The 7,892-nt window shown below is 40.0% G+C and overlaps 1 long non-coding RNA gene across 1 annotated transcript; it reads right to left on the bottom strand.

Moving 5' to 3' along the window:
- Nucleotides 1-1,852: 1,852 nt before the first annotated feature.
- Nucleotides 1,853-7,341, bottom strand: LOC117144716. Its single transcript, XR_004459654.1, has 3 exons — nt 6,987-7,341; nt 6,406-6,918; nt 1,853-2,075 (listed from the first exon to the last, which is right to left on the bottom strand). It is a non-coding gene; the product is annotated as an uncharacterized LOC117144716 (long non-coding RNA).
- Between the last annotated feature and the right edge of the window lie 551 nt (nt 7,342-7,892).

Below are 7,892 nucleotides of genomic sequence, written 5' to 3'. Positions count from 1 at the left end.
GGTGTATCATATATGTATATATAAAACAAATTATATTCCTCTATGCTTTACCTGAGGGGTAAATATAAATGCTCATTTTCTTATTGCTTATTTTAAACCGATTTGATAAGCTATTTCGCAGTTCACAAGTTCTACAAGGATTGATATAAGTTTGCCTTCTTCCAAACTGTTTTTTCAGTGCGTGACCTATGCAGGCTGCCTACTTTTGGCCGCATGCTTTCGTGTTATTGTAGAAGCGAGCGATTTATTGAAATGCGCACACAGACACACTACATTGAAAGGGTGTGCGTGTGTGCTTGTGTGAGGCCTTTTAAACAACGTTCGGCAGGCTCGTCGCTTGAGCTTCAATTGATGCTGTGGTCACGCTTTATTTTCATTGCAAGCCCCACGAGTTGGGGGCACTCGCCGCCCGTAACCGAAACCTACCCCCGTAGGCACCCTTCGAACAAACTGGGGTTTTCAGCGGCTCTGCATGCTGCCCACTGTTTTCAGCTCCTGTCAGATGTCTCGGATGTGGCGGCCTTATTAGCCCCGCCCCATAAACGCAGCTAAACAGCAATTACTTAAGCTTTGTGAGCGCACCGAAGCGAATCGAAATGGACAGCACCAGAACCGGACAAAGTTGGACTGAATGCCATCATTTGGGGCATCTCCAGAGTGTAACAAACAAATGGCGATTTCGTTGAACTCCACAAATGACGCTGTCAGCCAAACAATGCCATCCATCATACATGGGCATACGCTAAAGTGCATTAAACTGACATCAGCAGTCGGTTTATGTAAAATGCTGGCCAGGAAACGTATACTTTCCATTGTTTCCCATTTTACTGAATTTAATTGAAAGTGTCTAGGCACCCGGTTGTTTTTTTGCTCGAACCACAAAACCACAAACCCACACTCTTGACATTATTTTTCGTACTTTTTAAGTTTTACTTTCGCTGTGTGGGTGTCTAGAGCGAGAGGGCGAGAGGGCGAGAGACACTGGGAAATAGAGAGGGAGAGGAATATGTAAAATAAATACAAATATCACGCATCGCTATGTTTTACAACCTGACATCATACGTACACATGCATGCGGATTTTGTATATGTTTTTATCGCTGGTTCTTGATACTTTTTTGTGGTTTTAGAATTTTATAGTAACCCATCGTGCTTCGTCCCTTTCTCATCCGAACGCCCTCTCCCTCGCACTTTCGGCATTTGGTGCCTCTATCGGAGACATGCAGAACGTTCAGATTTCATATGCAACTTAAATATTTACATTGTAACGAACACACTCATAGAGCGTTGTCCACCCCAACACACTCTGTCTACTATTTTGACCGGCATGCTCAGGGAAAATGGGCGTGGGTTTTGTGTTGAGATGAACAAGAGTGTTACAGCTACAATATTGTAGACAGAGATACGGTAGATTCAAAAAAGATAACCAAACGGTTAAGAAGCGGACAAGAAAGTGTACCTATTGAAGATAAGGTCCAGATGTTATTGGCCTTATTCTATACCCACCCTACCTGTGAAATCCATTCGGACTCCACCCTAATACAACCACTGCTTCACATACCCTTTGGTGCCCAACAAGACGTCAGATTAATTCATTTTGGACCCCATATAATTGTAGATAAAGATAATGTTCCGATACATTTTCCTAAACCTAATCCTTAAACTAAAAATTACGTTATTTACGTTAAGGAAATCTCTTATTGAGTAATTTTGCTTATCAACAATAAAATAAAGGAAAAATAATTAAAATAGGAATGCAAATATTGGTATTTAAGTTTACATTCTACTTTTGTCTGATTGGCTTACTTTACATTAGATTTATGTATGATTAACGAATATTTAAACTTATTTAAATTAAGAGATCTATATATACTATTAATTAAGGCAAGGTATTTTAAAGCATACTATTTAGGAATGTCTGACTTTTTACATATATATGTTTATTGTTTTTGTTCAGTACTCACGCACTTTCCATCGATGTCAGCAGGCCTGATGACTGTTGATGATTTGCTGTAGATATTAATATAAATCGGGAAAGTCACATATATATATTTGTCAGATCTCCCACAAGTTCAGCTAAATTAGAATCATAGAAATTTATAAGTAAATATTTTAGGTAAAATTAAAAGAAATATGAAAAACTATTCTAAAGGTACTTAAGACTGGACACGATCAATCGTGTTGCGGCTGCTTCAGGTTCGCAGCATACGCAGCGACAAGGCCAGCAGCCAGGGGCGCGTGTTGTGCACAAATATTCAGAATGCGCACGGATGAAGAAGAAGACACCAGGCTTAATTTGACACTTGTGCATAAAATGGATGCACGGCGATCTGCTTCCTGCTTGCGGCGATGAAGAGTAGAAAAAAGAACGCCAACTCTGGGGGGGTGTTGACCAGCGATCTGTCGGCAGAAGAGCACAAGCCCAGCTTTGCGCTGCCCGCGGTGGGTGCCCCTGATGCAAGCAGTTGAAAATCTTTCTGCGATCGATGAAACCACAGTAAGTTTCACGCGTGGTCAAAAGTTAAGGGCGAAAAACAATACAAACCGCCTTGGCGACGCAGCCACTAAGACTTCTGCCTCCAAATGTGGGACCGGCAGCGGCGCAGTTGAAGTAAACTATCTTTTGGCAGTATTTGTAACTCTTATCAAAATCACACGATGCTCTTGGATTTTTATTCATGAATTTTGCACAAAGTTAAACTTCACTCGATGACGCCTTCACGAAAAGAGAACGGAAATAAGCAGATCATGTGTGACCGTAGCTTGCTACAATCCTACTTGGGAATTTTGTAGTATTTTTATAGGGCAATATTCAATTTTGCCAGGATCTGAGTTTGGCTAAAATGGTTCGTCACCAAATAAGTGCGGTAGCACATATAAGGTTGCCATTTGGCTCGACTCCCACAACCACAGATTTGATTTTTAGTCCCTGTGACTAACAATAAAAACTGAAAAAGGAGTCAAAAGCAATTACCAAATGTCCTTGGCATGAAATCTACCAATTTCCTTGCCGTTCATGTCCTCTAAGAGATATATTGATTGACCAATCCTTTCTTTGACTCGGGCCTTAACACCGACAGGAGCGAGTTTCGCGTTAAAATTATTCGCTGCATTACTTAGCACGAAATTTCTTTTAACAACTTCTTGACCAACCTCAAAAGATCTGGGTCGTGCTCTGAGATTGTAAGACTTTTGGTTTGTCTCATAAGCCTTATTCAAATGTTTGGCAATGTTGGAGCGAATTCTTTGAAATTCGTCAGTCCTTGATAATTTTACGTCACCTTCTGCGAGTAAATTAAGTTTGCGCAACAGTTTGTAGTCATTACCGTGGGATATCATGTGTTTACCGAAAACCTGATAAGGCGATATACCAACAGATTGGTGAATCGATACGATTGCAAAGTTTGGAAGTTTAGAAGTTTGGGTTAATGTTACGTCAGGTTGAGTTGAAGGCAGAATGGAATGAACATCATTTGCCACAGAATTTGGTTCTGTTTGTATTTTCGAGGCTAACGGCGGACATTCATTTTGTTGGCATAACGAATGCCCTGCTGAGAGTTTTCCGATGCCGATTTACATTTTGCGCAGTTGGGCTTATACACCTCCGGTGTTCCGCAACCATAACAAAAAATACGGCGTGTCTTAAGGCAATTCTGGTAACCGTGACCTGATTCATCGCAGTTCCAGCACTTAATTTTCTCAGGAGTCCTAACAACACAAATCTCGTCCTCAAAATCCTGTTCTTCCTCAGACTGATCTTCGGAATCATCTTCCTGCAGAATTGCGTTAACAAAACGCTTGCTTGTGTTCGGACGTTGGATTGGCTTTGTCCGGGTGCTTCGAAAGAAATCTTCGTGACGATGACATTCCTTACGCAATGTTGCTAAGTTTGGTGTGTCTATGTGCAGTAATTCGTGCTTGATCTCCGGTTTGAGATTATGACGAACTTCTACAGTAATCTCACTGTCCTGCATTGGTTCACGAAGGGAATCTGCTATGGAAAGCATTGCATCCAAAAAATCATCAAAATTTTCTGTGCTACCCTGTTTGCGGCGACGCATAGCAATTTTAATTTCACGATCAGATCTCTGATCTTGATACCTTTCCTTTAAACGCCTGCATAACACGTTCCAATTCATGTTATCCACCGATCTGTGAACACGCCAATAAAATGCTAAGGCCGGTCCTGCAAACAGTAAATTAGCGAAATGGGAAAGAAGTTCGAAGTTTCCGTTCAGGCTTTGCGAAGTGAGACAATTTACGCGGTAAATAAAATCCTCAATGGCAATGTCGTTGGCTGAACCGCTGAATTTAATACGCCAATTTGATATAATATTGGAAATCCTATCAGGTCTATCCAAAGAAAGATCACTTCGATCGCTACGAAAGTCTGGTGAAGTCCTAACATGTGAATTGTTATTTCTCTCTGAGTTTATTTCGGGAACGTCTCGACCGAAATTATTTTGTACGTCTTGCCGCAGCTCACTCTGTCCATTATTTACAAATGTGGATTTATTCAATTGAGTGAACGCCATAGTTATTTGTTCTGTCACTGATTGTAGCATGCTTGCTTGAAAGGCCTGCATTGAACTTTGGACTATTTGCTGAACACGGTCTTCTGTCACAACTCTGGAATCTGAACTATCCCCGCTACGAATTTCCTGTTGGGAATTTGAATCAGACTTCTCATGCTGTTTGGCTGTATTCCGAGAACCTGAACGGGTCATCATCTTGTTACCTTGAGATTTACTTGACAAAGGCAAATGAGATCCTAACTCGGATTGAGAACATGGCTGGCCACATATGGGGCATTTGTCATGGTTCTGAAGGTAATTGTCCAGGCAATGTTTGTGAAAAGAATGTTTACAACGGGTTTCAACCAAATCTAGATTACGTACTGGCCCGTTGCAGATGGTGCATGTCACCGACGCATCAGTATCTACGTCAACTAAATTTTCATTACTTCTCATCATCATTTTCGAAGCTTCTAGAAGAATATATAAAGTCTAAAAATTCCTCTCGTTAGAATAAGAAAAATAAGCGATAAGATCAAACGATCAATAGTAGGAAAAAACGGTAAGATCCAACGATCAAAGACGAGCGAAAAAGGATAATGAGTAAGCGCTAAGATCCAACGATCAACGCTAAGCGACAAAAAGATACAAGTTAAGCGACCAAAAATAATATCTGCGGGTCTTACCCTGAGTAGCAAAGCAGTAGGTTGTATAATTCAATAGGTACGAAAAGCTAACGGAGTGTGCATACAGAGTTGTAAAATAAATGTCATTTATTTATTTATGAATTCTTACCACTTAGAAGAGTAACTAGCCGAATCTATCCAGCTAGAAAAATCTCGATCCTAAATGATAAGGAAGTAATTTTTGAATAGTGAAATCCTGGTATAGAACCGACTTTAAATCAGAACTATAATTCCTAAGAATCAATTACTCAAATTAGAATGTTGTTTTTTAACCATAATGTTCGGTTATTACCGAACTGATAGAAAAAAAAAACATATAAAAGCATAACATTTCCTCCGGTATGGCTCCGGAACTCTCCAGAGACCATAAATTCCAGGACGGAATATGAAATACCTAACTGAAACTAAAAGTGGATGGATTGTTTATTAACGGGAAGCTCGGTTGTCAAACGACAAGTACCTAATCAGGCATCGGGCTGCCCTACGTTTGGGCGCCAATTATAACTGTAACGAACACACTCATAGAGCGTTGTCCACCCCAACACACTCTGTCTACTATTTTGACCGGCATGCTCAGGGAAAATGGGCGTGGGTTTTGTGTTGAGATGAACAAGAGTGTTACAGCTACAATATTGTAGACAGAGATACGGTAGATTCAAAAAAGATAACCAAACGGTTAAGAAGCGGACAAGAAAGTGTACCTATTGAAGATAAGGTCCAGATGTTATTGGCCTTATTCTATACCCACCCTACCTGTGAAATCCATTCGGACTCCACCCTAATACAACCACTGCTTCACATACCCTTTGGTGCCCAACAAGACGTCAGATTAATTCATTTTGGACCCCATATAATTGTAGATAAAGATAATGTTCCGATACATTTTCCTAAACCTAATCCTTAAACTAAAAATTACGTTATTTACGTTAAGGAAATCTCTTATTGAGTAATTTTGCTTATCAACAATAAAATAAAGGAAAAATAATTAAAATAGGAATGCAAATATTGGTATTTAAGTTTACATTCTACTTTTGTCTGATTGGCTTACTTTACATTAGATTTATGTATGATTAACGAATATTTGAACTTATTTAAATTAAGAGATCTATATATACTATTAATTAAGGCAAGGTATTTTAAAGCATACTATTTAGGAATGTCTGACTTTTTACATATATATGTTTATTGTTTTTGTTCAGTACTCACGCACTTTCCATCGATGTCAGCAGGCCTGATGACTGTTGATGATTTGCTGTAGATATTAATATAAATCGGGAAAGTCACATATATATATTTGTCAGATCTCCCACAAGTTCAGCTAAATTAGAATCATAGAAATTTATAAGTAAATATTTTAGGTAAAATTAAAAGAAATATGAAAAACTATTCTAAAGGTACTTAAGACTGGACACGATCAATCGTGTTGCGGCTGCTTCAGGTTCGCAGCATACGCAGCGACAAGGCCAGCAGCCAGGGGCGCGTGTTGTGCACAAATATTCAGAATGCGCACGGATGAAGAAGAAGACACCAGGCTTAATTTGACACTTGTGCATAAAATGGATGCACGGCGATCTGCTTCCTGCTTGCGGCGATGAAGAGTAGAAAAAAGAACGCCAACTCTGGGGGGGTGTTGACCAGCGATCTGTCGGCAGAAGAGCACAAGCCCAGCTTTGCGCTGCCCGCGGTGGGTGCCCCTGATGCAAGCAGTTGAAAATCTTTCTGCGATCGATGAAACCACAGTAAGTTTCACGCGTGGTCAAAAGTTAAGGGCGAAAAACAATACAAACCGCCTTGGCGACGCAGCCACTAAGACTTCTGCCTCCAAATGTGGGACCGGCAGCGGCGCAGTTGAAGTAAACTATCTTTTGGCAGTATTTGTAACTCTTATCAAAATCACACGATGCTCTTGGATTTTTATTCATGAATTTTGCACAAAGTTAAACTTCACTCGATGACGCCTTCACGAAAAGAGAACGGAAATAAGCAGATCATGTGTGACCGTAGCTTGCTACAATCCTACTTGGGAATTTTGTAGTATTTTTATAGGGCAATATTCAATTTTGCCAGGATCTGAGTTTGGCTAAAATGGTTCGTCACCAAATAAGTGCGGTAGCACATATAAGGTTGCCATTTGGCTCGACTCCCACAACATTTGACTTAAATATGCGTATTTTCGCATAAATTACAAAATATTTCACATTCCATTTTATTCGTGCACCATGCGATATATTTGTCATATCCACATATACGACTGTATATCCCGGCTAGAGCAAATTTTATGACATTGTTGTAATAAAATTTATTTGGTTTTTCTTATAGCTTCTGTCCCCCAATCCCCCCACCCATCGCACTTTCTCGTTTTGCAGTTAGTAATACGCTTTTTATACGGACCAGATTTTTGGACATAAACCCTAATGGTAAATGCTCAGAAAGGGAGAGGGTTTAAAGTACCTAGACATCCGCACCCCATCGACAAACCATCGCAGGATTAAGCTGAAAACTCTTTGACCAAGTCTAAAGTTACCACCGGTGAAGCCAAGCAAATGAAAATGATTTTGTTGTGCTCAAATCTGGATAAGAAATGAAATGGAAAACCCCATAAGCTAGCCCCTGGGTGTGTTGGTCTCAATAACAAATAGCTGGGTTTTTATCGAGTATTCAGTGTAATGATCATTGCTTGAAACACATAAGCA

This window comes from Drosophila mauritiana, chromosome 3R (genome assembly GCF_004382145.1).
Source record: "Drosophila mauritiana strain mau12 chromosome 3R, ASM438214v1, whole genome shotgun sequence".
Classification (NCBI taxonomy): domain Eukaryota; kingdom Metazoa; phylum Arthropoda; class Insecta; order Diptera; family Drosophilidae; genus Drosophila; species Drosophila mauritiana.
Note: the sequence above shows the minus strand (reverse complement) of the source record. Positions and strands in the feature narration are given on the sequence as shown.